This window comes from Pleurodeles waltl, chromosome 5 (assembly GCF_031143425.1).
Source record: "Pleurodeles waltl isolate 20211129_DDA chromosome 5, aPleWal1.hap1.20221129, whole genome shotgun sequence".
Taxonomy (NCBI): domain Eukaryota; kingdom Metazoa; phylum Chordata; class Amphibia; order Caudata; family Salamandridae; genus Pleurodeles; species Pleurodeles waltl.
Genome location: NC_090444.1, coordinates 1,133,312,362 through 1,133,333,620, shown reverse-complemented (window position 1 = coordinate 1,133,333,620; position 21,259 = coordinate 1,133,312,362). Strand labels below are relative to the sequence as shown.

General features: G+C 43.8%; 1 protein-coding gene across 1 annotated transcript in view; it reads right to left on the bottom strand.

The window, feature by feature from the left end:
• Window positions 1–20,929, bottom strand: part of LOC138296315 (amine sulfotransferase-like) — a 532,156-nt gene extending 511,227 nt beyond the window's left edge. The window contains exon 1 of the mRNA XM_069235348.1: window positions 20,804–20,929. The gene's annotated coding sequence lies outside the window, so the exon portion shown is untranslated. The remainder of the gene's footprint in view (window positions 1–20,803) is intronic.
• Window positions 20,930–21,259: the final 330 nt, after the last annotated feature.

Here is a 21,259-nt window from a genome sequence, read left to right as displayed (position 1 = left end):
AGGTGTCGTGGGGCCACTGGCATGGGCAGTGCAGGGGCACCCTAACAGGGCCCCAGCATGATTTTCACTGTCTGCTTAGCAGACAGTGAAAATCACGACGGGTGCAACTGCACCCGTCGCACCCCTGTAACACCGCCGGCTCCATTCGGAGCCGGCTCCTGTGTTGCAGGGCCTTTCCCGCTGGGCCGGCGGGCGCTCCCTTGGCGGGCTCCCGCCGGCCCAGCGGGAAAGTCGAAATGGCCCCCGTGGTCTTCTGACCGCGGAGCGGTCTTTTGACGGGGGAAGTTTGGAATGACCCCCACAATGTGGGAACATCAACAAAAAGTGCAGAGCAGTTTTTAGGCCTGGACTTGGCGACCACCAAGGGAAACCGTCCAAACTCAGGCATTTTTTAAAACTAGACACCCAGAGTGGTACAGGTTGGTGTGCCTCTTGTGGATCCCACAAAGCTGTCTTACCCTCTATTGCCTGCAAACACCAAAATGTGCCCAAAATAGCACATTTTAATTGTATTTCTGTGACATATTCTTCTAGAATCGGAAGTAATCCACAAAACTCTTAACACTCAGTGTTCCCCCTCTTGTCCTTAAAGAATGCTGCCTCACTTGTGTGGCTGGGCAGGCGTAGTGGGCGTGACATGAAGATCAGTCCTCATAATGGGACACTTATTGACCTTCATTTTATTTGTTTTTGTCATGGACGCTAGGCCCAGCCACACAAGTGAGGTACCAGTTTTATAGGGAGATGTGGGGGAATGGTAGGTAGTGAGAAAAGTTGTTGCTCCCTGCAAATTCCAGAACTTTCCTTAACAGAAATGTAAGGGTTAACAAGAGCTTCTGGGTAGGAAAACCTGGTGAGAGACATGTAAGTCACTCCACCCTGCATTCCCCTAGGTGTTTAGTTTTAAAAAATGTGCAGATTTGCTAGGTTTTCCTAGGTGCAGGCTGAGCTTGGGCAAAAAAAACACAGCTAGCCACGTTGCAAAAAAAGGGTCATTGTTAAGTGGAAAAATGTGATGTGGTCATTTACTATTTCCTGTTGCCCACTAGCCCTATCCACACAAGTGAGGTGCCATGTTGATGGGTAGACTTGGGGGAATGGTAGGTGGTAAAAAATATGTTAGTACTTGCAGATTCCAGAACTTCCCATCACAGAAATGTGAGGCAAATGTGTATTTTTAGTAAAAGCTTGACATTTTCAAGGGTTTCTTGGTAGGAAAACCAAGTAAGAGTCATGCAAATCACCCCACCCTAGATGCCCCTTAGTTTCTAGTATTCAGAAATGTATTAGTTCACTAGGTTTTCCTAGGTGCCGGCTGAGCTAGGGCCCAAAATCCACAGCTAGCCACATTGCAAAAAAGGAGCAGTTTTCAGAGGAAAAATGTTATGTTTCCGTGTTACATTTGGCTCTACCCACACAAGTGCAGTTCCATTTTTAGGGGGAGACGTTGGGGAATTCTAGGTGGCAGTAACCTGTGGCTCCCCACATATTCCAGATGTTTTCATCACAGATATTAGAGATAAATGTGTTTTTAGTTAAACTATGAAGTTCACAAAAGCTTCTGGGTGGGAAAACCTTGTGGGAGGTACACAGGTCACCTCACCTCAGATTTCCCTAGGTATATAATTTTTAAAAATGTACAAGTTTACTGGGTTTTCCTAGGTGCTAGCTGAACTAGGGCCCAGAATCCACAGCGTGTCATACTGCAAAAAAGGATCAGTTTTCAGTGGAAAAATGTGATGTGTCCATGTTGCAATTGGCTGCCTTTCCTGCCATGGCTACTAGCCCTACCCACACAAGTTAGGTATGATTTTTATTGGAGGACTTGAGTGTATGGTAGGTTGCAGGATATGTGTTGCTCCCTGCAGATTCCAGAACTACCATCAAAGAAATGTGAGGAAAGTTTTTTTAGTCAAAATTTGATGATGCTAGGGCTTCTGGGTAAGAAAACCTGGTGAGAGCCATGCAAGTCACTCCACCTTGGATTCCCCTCGGTGTCTAATTTTCAAACATTTGCAGGTTTGCTTGGTTTCCTTAAATGACAGCTAAGCTAAGGCCCAAAATCACTGACACTGCAAAAAAGAGTCAGGGCCTGATTATGATTTAGGCGGTCTGACCACTGAACTTCCAGTATGATGGTGGGGAGGACGTTGCCAAGCCCGCGGCCTCCCCACGGCTGTATTGTGATCCCCACACCGGCCCGGCCAGTGGAAACAGTGTGCCGGTATTGGATTTGGCCCTCAGGAAGCACCAAGGCCAATGCCACCACACTGTCTGTGCTGGCAGCACACTTGGAATGCACACTACCACCATCGCAGACAGTGAGCATTTCGAGTGTGCTGACAAAAGGGCCTCTGAAATGCCCATGACACAGGCAGTGCAATGGCTGCCCTGTGTACCTCTCTCTGCCTTTCCGCTGGTGGAAAGGCATGCTTGATCATGACTTGCACCGCCACCAACTTGGAGGGATCCACGATCCTGGTGGTGGTGGCAGTCTTGTGGTGGTTTAACTGCCAGCATCCTGATCTGGCGGTTGGGCCACCAAGGATGGGGTGGTTGGACCGCCACTGCAGGTACTTCATAAGCAGGCCCTCCATTTTCAGTGAAAAATTTGATGAGTCCATGTTGAATTTTGGGGCCTTCCCTGTCACTGGCACTAGCCCTACTCACTCAAGTGATGTTTCATTTTACTGGGAGAGTTGGGGAAATGCTGGATGGTAGGAAATATGTGGCTTCCTATTGATTCCAGACGTTTTCCTCACATAAATTTGAGGGAAATGTGTGTTCTTATTCAAACATTGAGGTTTGCAAGGGCTTCTGGGCAGGATGAACAGGTGGGAATCACAGAAGTCACCCCACCCTGAATTTTCCTAGGTGTCTAGTATTCAGGAATGTACAAGTTTGCTAGGTTTCCCTAGGTGCCTGCTGAGCTAGGGCCCCAAATCCACAGCTAGCTACTCTGCTAAAAAGGGCAAATATGTGATATGTCAATGTTGCAATTTGGTGCCTTTCCTGTTGCGGTCACTAGCCCTACCCAGACAAGTGAGGTACTATTTTTATTGAGAGACTTGGCAGAATGGTAGGTTGAATGAAATTCATGATTTCCTGCAGATTCCAGAACTGCCATCACAGAAATGTAAGGAAAGTGTATTTTTTTGTCAAAATGTGTTATGAGAGCCATGTCACACCACTTCTGATTTTCCTAGAAAACTGAAACTCTAGTTTGATGCATCGTCAGATTACCGACCATTGCAGACCAATTATTTTCTTATCCAGAAGGAAATATAAATCTCTACAGACTATTAAGGAGTTACCTCTTTTTGCTATCTGAGACGTGAGATAGCCAAACATTTCAGGATGATCAATATATGGACCAAAGATCATGCAGATTTTAAATTTATAGGTTGCACCTTGTAACTGTTTAATTGTCTCTATATTTCTGACATTCGTGCTACTCCGCAAAACCTAAAACATACCCTGATGTACAATTATTGAAATCACTTGTACGGGCACTAAGGCCCTGATTTATACTTTTTGACACAAACCTGTGTTAGCGCAGGTTTGCATCAAAAAGTATACCGCCAGCTAGCGCCATTCCTGGACGCCAGTCAGGCGTCATATTTAAGCTATGATTCTAGCCAGCAGAAAGGCCCAGTTAGTGTCAAAATTATTGATGCTAACCGGGTGGGGGAGGCGGCGTAGGGGAAACTGGCGGTTGTGTGTCAAAAAAATTACTCTAAGATGATCAGCGTCATTATTTCCACACACAACCCCCACGGACATGACTCCTGTCTAAGTAAAGACAGATGTTATGCCCCCAGCCCAATGGCGATGCCCATGGGACTTAGGTCACTGTTGGGCACTGTGCCGTGTGGGGGGGCCCACTTTAGGCCCCTATATGGCACTTTGCAAAAAAATCAAAATACTTAGCTGGACTTACCTGGATGGGTCCCCCATCCTCAGGTGTCCTCCAGGTGTGGTTGCGGGTAGGTGGGGGGGTCCCTGGGGGCAGGGAAAGGCAATTGTGGGTTGTTTCCATGGTCTATAACCATGGAAAAAGGCCCACAAGTCCACTAACGCCTGCCCTGACCCAGGCGTTAAATAATGGTGCGAAGCAGGCTTAGCGCCATTATTTAAGGCCCTCCTCCTCCTGTGCGTGATTTTTGCATGGGAAGATAAATAAGGTGCTTGGGCCTTTGAGTCATTTTTTGCCTGGGAATGCCTACCTTGCATCTCATTGACGCAAGGTAGTTTCCCGCAGGCAAAAAAGACTTTAACTCCAATATTTAGGCACTTGACATGTCTAGTGCCAAATATAAATATGAAGTTAAGTTTGCGCCGGATTTGCACAAAAAAAAATGACCAAATCCGGCACTGACTGCGAGTGGTATTCCAGTTTCTCAAGAATTTTCTGTTCCCTATCTTTTATGTGAGTTTACTCTACATGTATTATATTTGTCTTGATAATCTTCAGCTCTTCGTCAACCAGCCTCAATTTAGTAGCCTGTTTCAGACCCCTAACGTTCTAAGTTAAGAAACCTAGTTTCAACATATTTACCCTGTATGGATTTATGTAATCAAATTTGGAACATTCTGTACACGCAGATTTCTGACATAAATTCTTACGTAATTTCTTCTATCGTCCTTTTTATTTTCAAGCCTTCTGGTCCCGTCACCATACCATTCCCTTTACGACCCACTCCCCAGACCCAACCCTTATTTATCTCATGCCTCATAGTCCTCCCAGAAAAGAGGCCACCCCGAGGCAGCTTGAAATGCCTGGTCAAATTGTAGAAACAATGTATTTGTTAAAATGTTCACAAAGGAGCTCTGTGAGTATTACCAAGTTTTAGATGAAGTTTACGTCAAGTGTAATCACATGAAATTGCTGACTGCTGTGGTGTTTATGGGGAACTCAGATTAGAATGTCTGTTTTTTCTTTTGGTCTTCTCAAACCCCTTGTCCGAAAAAGATGTGTCCGAGGACCTCTAGAACATCCTTTAAAAGCTCACATGTACTTCAGTGAAGAGTCACACTGCATTCCAAGATTCTCATGATAGTTGTTAAAACAGAACCACTCACATTCATTATTCCATCTAATCTTGGCATGATTTCTCTAATATCATTGTAGGACAAATCTAAGGTAGGGGGAATTCCAAGGTTTAGGCATCAGTGCCTAAAGTGTCCAACATGGGTGGACAATGTAGTAATGTACCTGCTGTTTCAGCTGATGGTAATCTGCATTTAAGTCCAACTTTGAGAAGCATTAGTATCTGATAGTATGCCATCAATTGTTGGTTTCAGGTGACATTACAGTTTGATGACTGCATTTTGGAGGCGAATATTGATGCAGTCCATGCATGACAATTTTGGGTTGCTTTGTTTTTTCTGCAATCACATTGGTGACACTCACACCTGTTACCTTTTCTTTTTGTATTTCTCTTCCAGCTTTTGTAGTTCTGCTTAACCCTGTGAGCAGATATGGATTAGTCTTATGCAATGTCCTGGGCTCTTGGTTTCTTTGTGCTTGAATTGATGTTGTTGATTTTGCATATATGCACCATCATGAGAATATGAAATATGCCTGTTCTACTCTCTGTGAAAAATAATTTCACTTTGATCATTGTATCCTCCTGTTGCACAATGGCTATTAATATGCCAGCTTGAGGTGGAAGTGCTGTTGCCTCATCCACGAAAATGTGAGACAAGTGTCCACTCATTTTCCTGAGGATTAGAAAATGATGAATGAATGACATATATCTGAATATTCTGGGCATTATCAGCGAGTTGCAGCTGGGGTCCTGTAGCTGAAACTTTTCAACCATTCTACTGGCCACCTTTCGTTAAATTAATACTGCAATATTTAGGCCCGTATTTATACTTTTTTTAGCGCCGCATTGGCGCCGCTTTTTGACGCAAAACGGCGCAAACCTACAAAATACAATGGTATTTTGCAAGTTTGCGCCGTTTTTGCGTCAAAAAACGACGCAAATGCGGCGCAAAAAAAGTATAAATACAGGCCTTAGTATCAGCCATTTAAATAAAAAAGCAAACGTAATCACATTTTTGACATAGCCCTCATCAGATTCCTTAGAATTTTTTTAAAAAATGGTTTAATTCTAAGCCTACTTTGGCTGAGAGACAAATCTGAAAAATCAGTATGTTTACAGTTCAGGCTCATATGGATGAGTTTGGGATTCTTGTTCGATGTCAGTCTTGGGAGCACCCCAGACATGGCACAGGATCTACCCTGATAGTGTGGGCAAAAATGTCATGCATTTATCTGATCAGGGAGATGTATCCCTTTCCATGATGTTGGGCAAATCTGCAACTTACTTGGGTGAATGGGCCAAGTGACTTATTTCAAAACTAGGCCTAAACCAAAACAGGATTGTACTTGACTGGAGTATATGGATTGAAGCTTTAATATGATGTTGTTGGGCCTGTCACCGCCCCATGTTTCCCCATTGTTATGCCATAACCTCAAATACTTTAGTGTTTCCTTTAGTGACAACTGTCATCTGATGGTCCACTGAATCAAATGTAGATTTTGGGGTGACCAAATAATTAATTATTGGCACTCAGCTCTAATCTTTGCATTTTATTGAAGATAGACATCTTTGTGGAGTACATTGAATGCTACCTCACCTGTTTAATATGAGTTATCACTGACTGCTAGCACTCATCGTTTGTCAGTGCATAGATATTGTTAATTCATGATGTGCTTAATATGTTAAAATAAAACACAATAAAATAACATATGAACAGAGTAGATACACAGGGAGTTGCACAAGGCTCAGAACTTTATTTTCTATTATTTAATGTGCACTTTCTTAATTTAGGTACCCTGATCAGCATTACTGATGTTATGCAGTGACATGTCTTCAAACATTATTTTGGAATGGCCAGCAGTAGCATAAGTGACAACTTACTTCTAATAAGACAAACATTTTGACCATCTGCCTTACTTGTTTGGGCCTTGCCACACATTATTTATGTATGTCTTTGAAAAAATATAAAGTTATTTATCATTTCATGAGTGATGTAAGTCATACGCAGTTGATGATGGGAACAAATTATTGTTATTTCACTAAACCATAACTGGTGAGTTACCTTGGGTTTTCTTTTTTTTAAACATTAGCTCTTATCTCATTTCAAAATGTAACTATACCTTCACTTTAAACTTTGTTTTTTAATCAGGGATTTTTTTTTAATGTAAGCAAACATCCTATTACCACGCCTAACTATAGCATCACTTTAACCTTTGTTTTTTTCAAAGAATTTCTGGTTTGCTTTGATCTTATTCAATGCTGAGCATATGCTCAACTCCTGCTTCCCTGCAGCTAACCACTGCTGCTCACAGCCTTTGGCCATGTGCAAGGAGCCTTGAGTGCAGATCCGGGACTCTGGCAAGGCACTGCATCCATCTCTCACAGGCACTGACCCCCAACAATGACAGAAAGTGGTTATTAGTTGGGAAGGATGTGGGTCCTTCTCAATTAATAAGCCTGCAACTTTCTATCCACTGGAAAGTAAGTACCCTATTGTAGTACTTGACTTTTTAATGATAGCGAGGCAGAGCTGTCCACGTCCTACTCAGAGGAGAAGGTGTAGGCCAGTACCCAAGTCTGCAGGTATGCAACAAGCAACACCCAATACATCATTTTCCAGCCTGTGCTTTTAATTATAAAAAGGAAACGTACTTCATTATGCACACGCTACTTAACACTACACAGTAATTTGCAAATATTAACAAGTAGGCAGGTGGAAATGCCTATAGTGACACTTTCCTAATGGTTCAAACCCTAGGGACCCTGAACACTAAGATCATGGTACTCCCCACATACACTGGACACAATATAAGAGGGTGTTGTTGTCAAAAGGCAGACCCACTGGCTTTGTCAGGGTGTAACCATATTCAAAAAAACAGAATGAAGCAACATTAATAACATTACTACTGATAGTACTACCTTACAATCACATTCAATGGAACTTACAATGACATATTATTAACCAGGTGACCATTAAAACATATAAAACATAATTGTCAATTTTGCCATGGTCAATGTAACATTACAATTTCAATTAAATATGAGCATGAGTCTCTATTTTACTATCAACATGCTGCATGCACAGCCTTAGGACACCCCACAGAGATCCCAAATCTCTGAACAAAAGCCAACCTTTAAGTATGCTTAAAACTGTGTGAAAGCACTCCATGGGTCACTAACTGAACTCTGTTTATGACACTTAGGTCAACTTTGAAAAACAAAACAACTTTAGTGGTGACTGCTCACTCCTGCCAGCTCCAGAAATATTTAGAAACATATTTGTGGTGCCGCTAACCTCTCTAGGATACCTAAGGTGCAATATGCAGATTTGAGAACATCCTCCCAAGAGCTTATGGGGTGGACTACTAAATAATATGCATTAATTTAAAAATGTGTAGAAGTAAACAAGAAATAATTATGGTAACACCTTCCTAACTGTCCACACCCCTAGTGAGCCCTGAACCCCAAGAGCATGATACTCCCCACATATACTAGACACAAATCAAATCTAGTTATAGATGTATAGATGTATAAGGTTATAGGGGTATAGTTCTCAAAAGGCAGCCTACTGGAACGGTGAGGGTGTAACCACATTCGTAAAAGCAAACACATACCAAAACAAATCATTAAAAGAGATCATTAATACTGCCAAACAATTATATGACTTGACTTTAAAGTTTCCCACTTTTCACCTTATGTCTGAGACAATATTCTTATTACCTTTATTAAGACATTTAAAGCATCACTGTCAATATTGTAATTGGCAATAAATCACTACAATTCCCAAAAAAATAGAAGTGTCTTTTACTTTCAAAAGAGTACCCACCAATGGGGTTCCCCCTTCCCACTGTAACTCTGTGCAGCCATTTTGTTCTGTATCAGAGAGCAAGTTTCCTGAGGGAATTAACATGAGGCACTGTACTTTTGGGTCCTCCCTTTCTATGGCCTCCAAAATGACGGATAGGCACAAACCTTTCCATGAAGGAACTGAGATAGATTCATTTTTTGTTTTAAGTTTCTTGTAGTTTTGTTAACTCCCACTCTACCATCGTATATGTACTTATAAACACTCCTAGGGGAGTATAAGTGGTGTATAATCATGTGAAGAGAAATTACACAATATTACGTGAAATGCAAAACTGACATTTTGCTTTGTATTTTGGCACATAACAGGCACAAGAATTCATTTTGCTCTAAAAAAACGTGCAAGCAAAAATAAAAGCATGATGAACAAAAGACACTCTTGTTCTGTCGTTAACATATTCCAGTGCATTTGCAGTAAATAACTTACTGTGAAAGGTATGTTTGTGATATATTATTGGCTGATGTAATAGCATAACTTCATTAATTTAACATAACAAGAGTGAGGCAAATGTATTCAAATTATGTTAGAATATGCAGGCGTAAAGATAATTTTAACCAGGCCCTAAACACACCACCATCATATTTCCACACTCACACCATCATACACTCACCAAGCCAACATATCCACCATCTTAGGGTCACACCCACCTTTACACATGCACACAGCCTGCATAATACATCCATATCCCAATCATCAGTTGTATGTGCACATGAAACCAACCATCAAATGCATGCACACATGACATTACAAACTCACACATCCACAATCATTTACCCACATGTCCAAAATCATATACCAACAGATCCAGCGTCACATGCCACCACAACCAACAGCAAATGTCAACTAAATCTCCATTATAAACATGTACACACACAAAACACCCTGTGAAATCGGCCACACACTCTATAATACACCAACAGTGCCATCATCATACACTAAAACTCTCACCATCTTAAGGCCACACACCCTCCGTCATACACATCCACCATCATCGAGCCACACCCCAAGCATTATACAAATATAAACACCAGCATACACCCTAAAAACCACCATTGTACTCTGACACACCTACTACCAATTTCCTACATACTTTATCACAAACACTCAAACAATAATACCAAAATACAACCATCATCATAGACCAACACACAAACTATAATTCATTCAAAAATGTTGACCATCATCATACTCCAACACACCCACCATCACAGTGCTACTCACCCACCATCATGTACGTCTGTGTAAACACCATGATGCACCTGTGCAGCCAAATCGCATGCCAACATGGCTACCATCATAAGGTCACACACCCACCATAATTAACCTACACAGCCACCACTTTACACTCAGACATACATTACAAAATAAGAGCCACACCCACAGTACCACCATCATACACTGACACTCCCACTATTTTGTGGTCACCCACTTATCATCACACACCCATACAGTGAATTTAAATGGGCCACACACCCACCATCAAACCCATACAGCCACCATGATGCATCCATACATCCACCATCAAATGCTAACAACCAACATCAAATACCTACACACCATATTGCACCTGCACATCAACCATAATACCCCAATATTCCGCCATCATATACCTACATACTGACCATCACTCATTCACATAACCATCATACATCCGCTTACTCAATATCACTTTCATCCACATTCCCACCATTATACATCCAAACAGCTACTATTATACACCAGAAGAATAACCATTACACGCCCACATGACCCACCATCTTATGCCAACACACCCATCGGCAGAGGGACGTAATTGCATCAACATTTACCCAAACAGCTACCATCATATACCCACAGTATATACTCCCATCATCATACAACCACCAACGTATGGCAACAAAGACATCATCACATTCCAGTACATCCACCATCATACACTCAGACACCCAACATCTCAAACCAACTTACAGAACAAAAAAAATAAAAAATAGTGAATTTCCCTAAGAACTTAATAGTGGTTTCATGCTTAAATGAACTTCTGCGCCTCAAATACCTTGATGCAATATTGATACTTTTTATGACTTAGAAATGTTTAATGAAACTCAGATGCTAGAAGTTAAGAATTGTAGTGCCTTAACAATAGCACAAGGGATGGCTATGTCTGATTTATAGGGGAAGAAGGCAAAGACATTATTTTATGGCTGAGAGAAATATATGTCCAAGAAGGTTTATGACAGCTAAAAGATACATCCTGATATTCTGCTGCAGTAGTAGAAAAGAATCCAATGATAGCCAAACATTATATCATTATTTTTTTATGATGAATGAGTGAAAAATGATGGAATCATGGTTTGGGAAGATTATCTATTTGTCAGAAGAGATAACCCAACAATACTCTTCTATATTTTCTTCCTAAAGCACACATGTATCATAACCAACCTCTAGGTAGGTCTAGTGTTTTTGCACAAAGCAGCCTCCTGGAATGCACATCAATATGTGTCAATCTGTTTTTTGCAACCTTATTTCTTGAAATTATCCTCCTATTTAAGGAATTTCTTTTGGAAAATTTAATGATTTAAAATGGCAGGATCATCTCCTGGCAGGCTCATCTCCTAATGGTTACCCTCGGTCTTACCCTCCATGTCTTACCCTTGTCCTTCATCAAAGCTGTTTCAGAGGACACTTTCTCACCACTACTCACCATTTTCAATGCCTCCTTCACTCAAGGCATCTTCCCAGAAGCTATCAAGGGAGGCCAGATTCTTCCAAAGCTATATTAGACCCTGCCAACCCCTCCAACTACTGGCCTTAACCCACCTACCATTCATAGACAAGATGACTGAGAAAATAGTCTATGTTAAATGCTAAGATCACCATAATCATCTCTTTCACAACTACTAGTCTGGCTTTAGATCATCCAGCAACATTTTTGGACCTGGCCCTTTAGGCAGGTTCATCCCCTGACTTTGTGTCTCCTTCCTCCTCTTTTTTCTGACCTCTTGCTGTTGGCTCTAGGACTCTGAGCAGTTTATCACTGCTGATCAGTGCTAGAGTGCAGGTGCTCTCCCTTCTAAAGTTGGTATGACTGGCCTCTACCTAATTGGCATATTTAATTTACCTGTAAGTCCCTTGTACAGTGGTATTTCTTTAACCAGGGCCTGTAAATTAAATGCTACGAGTAGATCTGCAGCACTACTTGTGCCACCCACTGAAGTAGCCTTTCAAACCTGTCTCAGGCTTGATAGTGCAGAGCCTGAGTGCACAGTTTTCTGCCACAGGGACCTGGCATCTAAATTTACTTGCCAGGCCCAGAGCTCCCCTTTCACTACAAGTAAGTCACCCATAAGGTAGGCCCCAGCCATCCCTATGGGCAGGGTGCTATGTGTATAGAATGCAGGACATGTGACTTGTAGCGTGGCCTTTCCTGGTAGTGACAAGCAGCCTTTTTGGTTTCTCACTGCTGTGAGTGGTGCCTTTTCATAGGATTGCATTGGAATACCCTGCCTTATGACTACGGGGTATTGTCTGATTTATGAGGGGTAGCATAGGCATGTTTGGTATGGTTGTAATGATAGTAAGAAATGCTACTTACTGGTGTAAGTCCATTTTTTATTACTATTACAATCAATCAATCAATCAAACATTTGTATAGCGTGCTACTCACCCACAAGGGGCTCAAGGCGCTGAAAGGGGGGGTGGGGAGGAACTGCTACTGCTCGAATAACCAGGTCTTGAGGCATTTCCTGAAGGTCAGGAGGTCCTGGGTCTGTCGTAGGTGGGTGGGGAGGGTGTTCCAGGTCTTGGCGGCAAGGTGGGAAAAGGATCTGCCGCCGGCTGTAGTTCGATGGATGCGAGGGACGGCGGCGAGGGCAAGGTTGGCGGAGCTGAGTTGGCGGGTGGGAGCGTGGAAGGTGAGTCACTCGTTGAAGTAGGCAGGGCCCGTGTTGTGAAGAGCTTTGTGGGCGTGGATGGGAGTTTGAAGGGGATCGTTTTGGTGACGGGAAGCCTGTGTAGGTCTCTGAGGTGGGCTGAGATATGATTGCGGCGAGGGATGTTGAGGATGAGGCATGCGGAGGCCTTCTGTATACGTTGTAGTTTCTTCTGGAGCTTGGCTGTGGTTCCTGCAGAGAGCGGGTTGACGTAGTCCAGTCTGCTGCTGACGAGGGCGTGGGTGACCGTCCTTCTTGTTTCGAAGGAGATCCATCTGAAGATCTTGCGAAGTGTGCGGAGGGTGTTGAAGCAGGAAGATGAAACGCTGTTGACTTTATGGGTCATGGTGAGCGATGAGTCTAGGATGAAGCCTAGATTGCATGCGTGGGTGGAGGTGCAGTTATTAGGGTGGCTGGCCACCAGGAGTCGTCCCATGCGTTGCGGTTGGAGCAGAGGATGAGGATCTCTGTCTTGTCCGAGTTAAGTTTGAAGCGGCTCTTCTCCATCCAGTTGGCGATGGTATGTAGTCCGTCGTGGAGGTTGGTTTTGGCGGTGGCAGGGTCCTTAATGAGTGAGAGGATCAGCTGGGTGTCGTCAGTGTAGGAGACGATGTTGAGGTGTGGGATCAGACGCTGTTGGTGAGCGGTGCCATGTAGATGTTAAAAAGAGTTGGGCTGAGAGAAGACCCTTGGAGAGCGCCGCAGATGGTCTTGGTGGCTTCCGACAGAAAGAGAGGGAGGCAAACTCTCTGATTTCTGCCGGAGAGAAAGGATGTGATCCAATCCAGGGCCTTGTGGCGGATCCCGGCGTCATAGAAGCAAGTGCATAGGGTGTGGTGGCAGACGGTGTCAAAAGTCGCCAAGAGGTCCAGGATGATGAGGGCCGCGGCTTCACCTTTGTCTAGCATGGTCCTGATGTCGTCAGTTGCGGTGATAAGGGTGGTCTTGGTGCTGTGATTCCTACGGAATCCAGATTGGGAGATGTCCAGTGTGTTGTTGTCCTCCAGGAAGCGGGTCAGTTGGCCGTTGACGATCTTCTCGATGACCTTCGCCAGGAAGGGAAAGAGGGAGATCGGTCGGTAATTCTTAAGGTCTTCCCGGTCCGCTTTGGGTTTCTTTAGCAGGGCGTTGACTTCGGCGTGCTTCCAGCTCTCCGGGAAGAAATGCCACTTCTAGAAAGTGAGCATTTCTCTTTGCTTATGACTCTGGTGTTTTGCAGCTTGTCTCCAATCCACGTCTGGGCAGAGTGACAGTTGGGCTTTGTGCATACTTTTCAGACAGCCTGTACACAGGGAGTGTGGACGTGTAACGGAAGTGCATATGCATTTTGAATAGTCATCCTGGGCTGAGAGAAGGGGGAGGTGGGGCAAACATGCATCTCTAAAGGCTGTGCCCTGGCCTCACACAAAAGGGTTGTTTACCCCCAACTGATGCTTAGAGCCTGTGCTGGAAGAGAGAGGGAAAACTCCCAGAACCAGTTGTAACTGGTTAGAACCTCCTCTCCCCTTCTTTGTGAAACACTGCAAAAACTGAGTATAAGTACCAAGGAGTTGGTGACATACTTGGAACTGGACACAGAATGCTGGAAGGACTCACCAGGAACCGCCATGGACTGCTGCTGCTGTGCTGACCTGTGACCTGCTTGGTCACGTGGAGGAACTTCCAACTGTCTGTATTCACATTGTGCTGGCCTTCTGCTGGGCCCTGCCGCCCTGTGTTTCCTTCGTACTTTGTCCCCCAGGAGCAGGGTGCGGTGGCCTCTGCAACTGCATCAAGCACAAGGAGTGCTTCATCTCACCTTATAGCGCCTGGAAGGTGATTTGCTGTGCCTCGGTATTTCTTTTTCTGGAGCGCTTGGAAAGCGATTCCTTTGTAGTAGCCCTTTCACTCTGGAAGCGCCTTGGAAGGAATGCCCCTTTGCGAATCGCGTTCTAGAAAGCGCATGTTTTGATGTCCTCGGAATCACTGCCACAGCCCGGGCGGGCTGCCCTGGGGGCGAAGCAAGCTCAAAGGAGCGCCCTTGGGTCACAAGCAGGCACCTGCTTTGGTGCTGCTTCTCCACCATAGGCCCGGCCAAGCTCTTTTGTGTTCTCAGAGCCAGGTGGGGAAGGAAGCCTCATCAGAGGCTCCCTGCTCCACCGAGCCCCTCAGCTGCTTGGAGGACGGTGGGGGGAAGGAAGCCTTATCAGAGCCTCCCCCGCCCCCGGGACCTTTGTTGTTGTGCTTTCAGGATAGGCAAAAGGAAGGAAGACTCATCGGATGCTCCTCCCTGCCCCACCAAAGCCCTAATTTTCCTATGGGAGACCGTAGGCCTCCGCACCACCAGTCCCCCGTAGTGGCCCGCAAGATTCAGATGAGGCCCCTGCTGTGGCCCTATTGTGTTTTATGCTTTGGCCCCCACCGGAAGGGCCTGGGGGCCCCCAGGAGATCATGGGCCCCAGGAGGGGCCTGTTATAAAAGCAGGAGATGGTGAGTGCTGTCCCACTCCCCCCCAAATTATCGCAAGACCCCAATTTGGAGCAAAGGAGCGCCAGGGGACCCCTTTTTGGAGCATTCGTGGCACTGGAAGTGCCTTATTATGAAAAACAGGTACTTTTCAAAGGACATATAGGGGGTCATTACAACTCTGGCGGTACAAGACCGCCAGGGCTGTAATGACGGAAGCACTGCCAACAGGCTGGTGGTGCTTCCCAGGTCATTACGACCACGGCAGAAGCGCTGTGGTCGCACCGCCGGGGCCAGCGGTTTCCTGCCACAATGGCCCCGGCGGTAGTAATCCACCAGGGCAGCGCTGCCAGGGGATTACGAGTCCCCCTACTGCCAGCCTTTTCCTGGCAGTTTGAACCGCCAGGAAAAGGCTGGCGGTACGGGGAGTCGCGGGGCCCCTGGGGGCCCCTTGCAGCTTTTCACTGTCTGCATAGCAGACAGTGAAAAGCGCGACGGGTGCAATTGCACCCGTCGCACGGCCGCAACACCGCTGGCTCCATTTGGAGCTGGCTCCTGTGTTGCGGGCGAGATCCCCGCCGGCCCAGCAGGGATCTCCAAATGGCCGCGGCAGGGGTCTGGCTGCATTGGCGGCCGACCGGCGGTCCGATCCTGGTGGGCGGAAGGTCGGAATGAGGGCCATAATTTATAATGTTCTTGATATGGACATGGTATATTATTATGTTAACCTGTTCATTTTATGATGTCCTACATATATGTGCTAATGTTTCTTTTATGGGCATGACATACTGATATGTTTTCTTGACTTGCCATATGTTTTATAGCATTCCTGATATGGGCATTTATGATGTTTATTTAGTAATGTGATCCCTAACTACTGCTTATGTTGCAGAATAATAAGTAACCTGTGTGTTATGTGTGACTACTGCTGGTTCTGCAGAGTAACTATTGTGTAACGTTCTGACAACTGCTTGAGTAGCAGGGTATTACTGACAAGTTGTGTTTGGTGTAATAGTTGTGTTGTGTACAATACAGTTTATTTGTATATAACTTGGTGTTGTGATTTGGTGGGGATTGTACATCACATGTGTTGTGCAAATGCTTTACACATTGCCTCTGGGATAGGCCTGACTGCTCATGCCAAGCTACCAAGGGAGCAAGCAGGGGTTATCTGGACGTGTAACTCCCTTGCCTTGACTAGAGTGGGTGGGTTCTGCCTGGCTTAAGTGCATACCCTAGCCAACCAGAAACCCATGGAGACTAACAAACATGGAGATTGTTACCTTTCACATTATAGACAATGTCCTCCTGATATTGCTAGACCTCTCTGCTGCTTTTGACACAGTCAAACAACACACTCTCATGTGCACCCTGGAGTCTAGGATTCACTGGCAATACCCTTCTCTGCTTCTCCTCTTACCTTTCCAACTGACACCAGTTTATTCACATGTGCACCTCCAGGTCACAAAAGAGCTATATCATCTGCAGAATCTCCAGTGTTCCATACTATCTCCTGTTATCTTCAATCTCCCTATGGAGCCACTTGGTGCTGTGCTTAAAGATAACAGCATAATGATTCACTGATATGCTGATGATACATAACTCTACTTGAAAGTCTCCTCTGCTTCAGATATCCAACATCTCACACACTGCCTGCATATCATCCAGACCTGGATGTCAAGTGCCTACCTGAAGCTCAACCCAGGCAAGACAGAATTCCTGTTATTTGCAAAGAACAACAAACACAAATCTATATGAACATGGCTCAAAGGCATGGAGTTTGATGGCTTCAAACCTCAACTTTCAATGAATGACAAGTCCTTTAAATTCACTCTGAACATCAACCTCACCCTCAAGGAACACACTTTCAAAAAACACACAAACATGGCCTGGTATTAGCTCTCTTTTCTAAAGAAAGTCAAATCATCTCTTCCAGGAGGTGACTACAGAACTGCTGTTTACACCCTCATCCTCTTGCAAGTGGATGGCGGTAATGCCCTACACACAGCCTCCCAGATGCCACACTGGTACCCCTCTATCCAGAGCCTGAAGGACTAAATTCACATAATCCCCATTTTATGGAATGCCATTGGCTCCTCATGCTGGCCAACACCATAGTCAAAACCAGCTGTGTCATTTACACCGTCATCACCACCAGCTCCCCCGCTTATCTTGCAAACAAGCCCACCAACTCTGGTGGTTCTTGGCAGACCTGCAGCCAGGGCACCATCGGACTACAGACTAAGAAGGGTAAAAAGGGAAAAGCAAGGCAGCAGGCCTTTTTCATTTTTTTTCATGCCACCTGGATCAGGATCTGCATCCCTGTAGCCATCAGGACTGCTGCAGCAGTGCTCCAGTTTAGGAAAGAGTTGAAGACTCTCCTCTTTAAAGACCAGTAGATTACAATGCATTAACTGTCCATAGCACAGCTGCCTCTCTTATCGCTTGCTGACCTTAGTCGTGTCCTTGACCTAGTTCACTACTCTGCTTTCTTTTGGCTAGGTTTGTAATATAGGGAGGTCATTCACATATGTACATACACAATGTAGAATTAGCCACTTTAAATACAAGAATTTATCATCAAAATGATTTGAAAGATTGCAAGTTCCATTCTTGGGACAAGATCTGTCATGTATTATAAATATACCAAGATGCTATTAGCTATGGTTGAACTTTGACTACAGTGGCCCTTAATCTGAAATTCTGAAAGCAAGTGAAGTAGAATAGCAGTCAATGCCTGTTTGCTGAATAATTGGAGAACAACAATCAATATTGAGCAGTGTGTGGCGTGAAACAAATTGTGCTTGGTGCTAATATGTGACACACAAGGGATGCAAAAATTGATTTAACACACACAGAAAAAAACAATCCTGACAAGATAACAATATTAATAAGGTTTGTGAGCCACAGCTACATGCACATAGGTTCATGTGTCAGCTGTCGACAAAAGTCAATTGCATGCTGGACCCTCATTGCTAGATTTGCGCTGATCCCTCCTACCTGACCGACTCTCTCTGCAGCTGGTATGGTGTACTCTTCCAACTGATGTAATTTTTCTGTCCCTGTCCTGTTCACTGGCAATTCATTAAATTCCTTCTGTGCGCTTAATTCAGCCTCTGGACAATCAATCCCCTTCTATTCTTGGAATTTGAGTATTTTACTGTGCTTTGCAAGCCGGAATAACTGAAACTCAATTACACTATGTTACCCTTACTCAGACCAATTATATTATAGGTTCTGATGATGAACCTTTATCCCTATAGGATCAACACACGGTGACTTTTGACCCAGTAAATAAGCATTGACTACTATTTTACTTCATTTATTTTTTACTAATGTCAGGTTAGGGGCCAATGCTGTGTCAAATATAGATTCGTAAAGCCAGGTCTCTAGTGATTTCAGAGTTTACCCTTGTTCTTGACTACAATGAATTTTAACCACAAAACAAACCTTTTCTTTTTTAGAGTGTCTTCTACAGACAATTTCCAGGCACTGCCATGGGTTCCTGCTTTGCCTTAAGCTATGTGGATCTGTACATGGGCCGGTGGGAGGAGCAGGCAAAATGGAGTTGAGATTGGATAGATTAGTCTCAGCATATTATTTGTTGGTTAAGATACATTGACAATATTTTTGTTTATGTGAAAACGAAGAACAACAGGGTAGCTTGTATGCTGAAACACCTAATGACAATAATTATAATTTAATTGAAATGTAAAATGTATGAGTACTATGAGCAAAGCATCAATGAAGTACTTGGGTATCAAAATTAGGATAGTGAAGAAACAGTAATAGGACTTGATTGAAAACCTACAAAAGGACTTAGCATTTTGCATGCGGCATCATCAACTAAAATGAAGAATTTCCTTTTGGGAGCTAAAATGTGCAGAACATTATAGTACAAGCAATGGTTTTGAGATTGGAAAGTAGTAAATGTGCATCAAATGTAGGTTGCATTGCACATTTGCATGATCACCCATTAATTCTTAATGCCTTCTTAGATTTGAGCCATCAATCAGTGATGATAGTGCATGTTCACACTTGCACCATTCCTTGTTTCTTCCTTTTGGATTAAGGACATTATACCACTAGTGGGTGGAATGTTCTACTAGCATTATAACCCCTGTGCTGTGTGCTATAAAGGTTGGTAAAGGCCATCACTTGCGTTGTTTATGGCTCAGGTCTATAACTCCGTGAACATATTTATGAGAGGGGTTGCATCGATCTTCCACCATGCAATGTGGTGCATGCATGACGCAACTCCAAAATGCGATCTATCAAGCCACGCAAGACCACCTTGTGTGGCCCTGCGTGGCTTGATAAATCCACAATAATGCAACACAGCGCAAATTGCTGTGTTGCATTACTGTGCCCCAGGGAGGCGTTCCATGGGTGATGCATGAGTGTTCCCCCGTCAACACCCATGGACTTTGATGCATTTTGAGATTTACCAAAAGTGGTAGATGTGGGAATGCACTAAACTGCTGTGCTCTCTAGGTGAGGTGTAACAAAGAGAAATATCTTTATTTCTCCTCATGTTTTCTCTTTCTATGTGTGCTGCATTATGCAGCACACATAGAAAGAGAAAATTGCATCAAGGGTGCTTGCGTTGGTGCTAGACAGCCAAAAATTGCACCCACGTAGGTAAGAGGCAGGAATGCGCTATATTTTTTTAAGTACAATACTTTCCTGCCCTTTCCCCGTCACGCAGCACAGCAAGGTGACTTGCTGCACTGCACTGCTCTCCGTCACTTTCTTGTAATTATGACACCTGTTTTGCAACCCTTAACACAGTAACTGCTATTGGAGCTCAATGTAATGCTTCATTACAGCGATAGTTTACTAAACAGTAAGTCCCTCAGTCTGAGTCAGAAAGTAATCATGATTTGACGGAAACCAAATTACTTTAAAGCTACACTCCCAATATTTCTCCCACCCGGGCTTTCCAACAGCGAGATGCATGCAAGTAAATCAAGCCAAAAATTAGGAATTACCACAAAAAATGGATATGAAAACACTGACTTGCATTGTAATACCCCATTTGTCAAGGAATAGCTCCAAAACCTACGTAATTTTGCACCTGAGAATTACCAATCCCAGTGGTACCAATAACTCCGGGAATGGGAATATCTCGTTGATAGGCTCCCTGCTCACAGAATCATATATACGCTTAGGGTAAATAAGAACTTGTTTTAGTATTATTGAAGTGGATTTAATGACGTGCTAACGCCTTCTAATAAGCGAACAGAATAATTTCCATATCCTAAAGTTAGAATTGAAGTTAAATTCTGATGACTATCATTCAATTCACAGTCACAAACTAGAGCGATTTTAACACTTACATTTGAAAATGTGTTCCCTATTTATACTCCATCAACAATAGATGATTACGTTACATCATCCATCAAAACATCAGACAGTTGATTAAATGCAAGTCTACCTCTTTGCTAAATTGTGTTTGCAACCCAAACTTTATTTTAGGAGCTACTTAGTCTAACTTGTTACGTATAAAAATGTTAAAGCGTGTACTTTCTTACCGGATATCACAAGGCACTGGTGTGTTGTTCTCGTTCAGTTGGTTGTAGAGAAGCTGATTTGAACTGAGGTAAAATATAGAAATGTGCCAAAACTCTGGGTGGTAAAGCAGTTGCCCAACGCGGTTCAAATGCGTGCACGTCAGCTTTATGGCTGAGAGCCATCTAAAGATATTAATCTTGTCATGAGTCATGAGTCATGCCCTTGTATTAGATGCAATGCACTCAAATGTCCTGGAAAACATTATTGAAGATTACGAGCAGCAATCCAATTGTTTCGCAACGGGAAAGGCAAGACCAAAGTGCAATCAAGGACAGAAACTCCATTTGTGAAATACTCTTCAATTCTTGTAACCAATTCGTGGCTTTCTCGTTCCTTCTGTTTTCCGCACAAGCAAAGAAACTAATATATATAATGTATGTTAAAATACTGCAAAAACTCAAAAACATTTCCTCTCC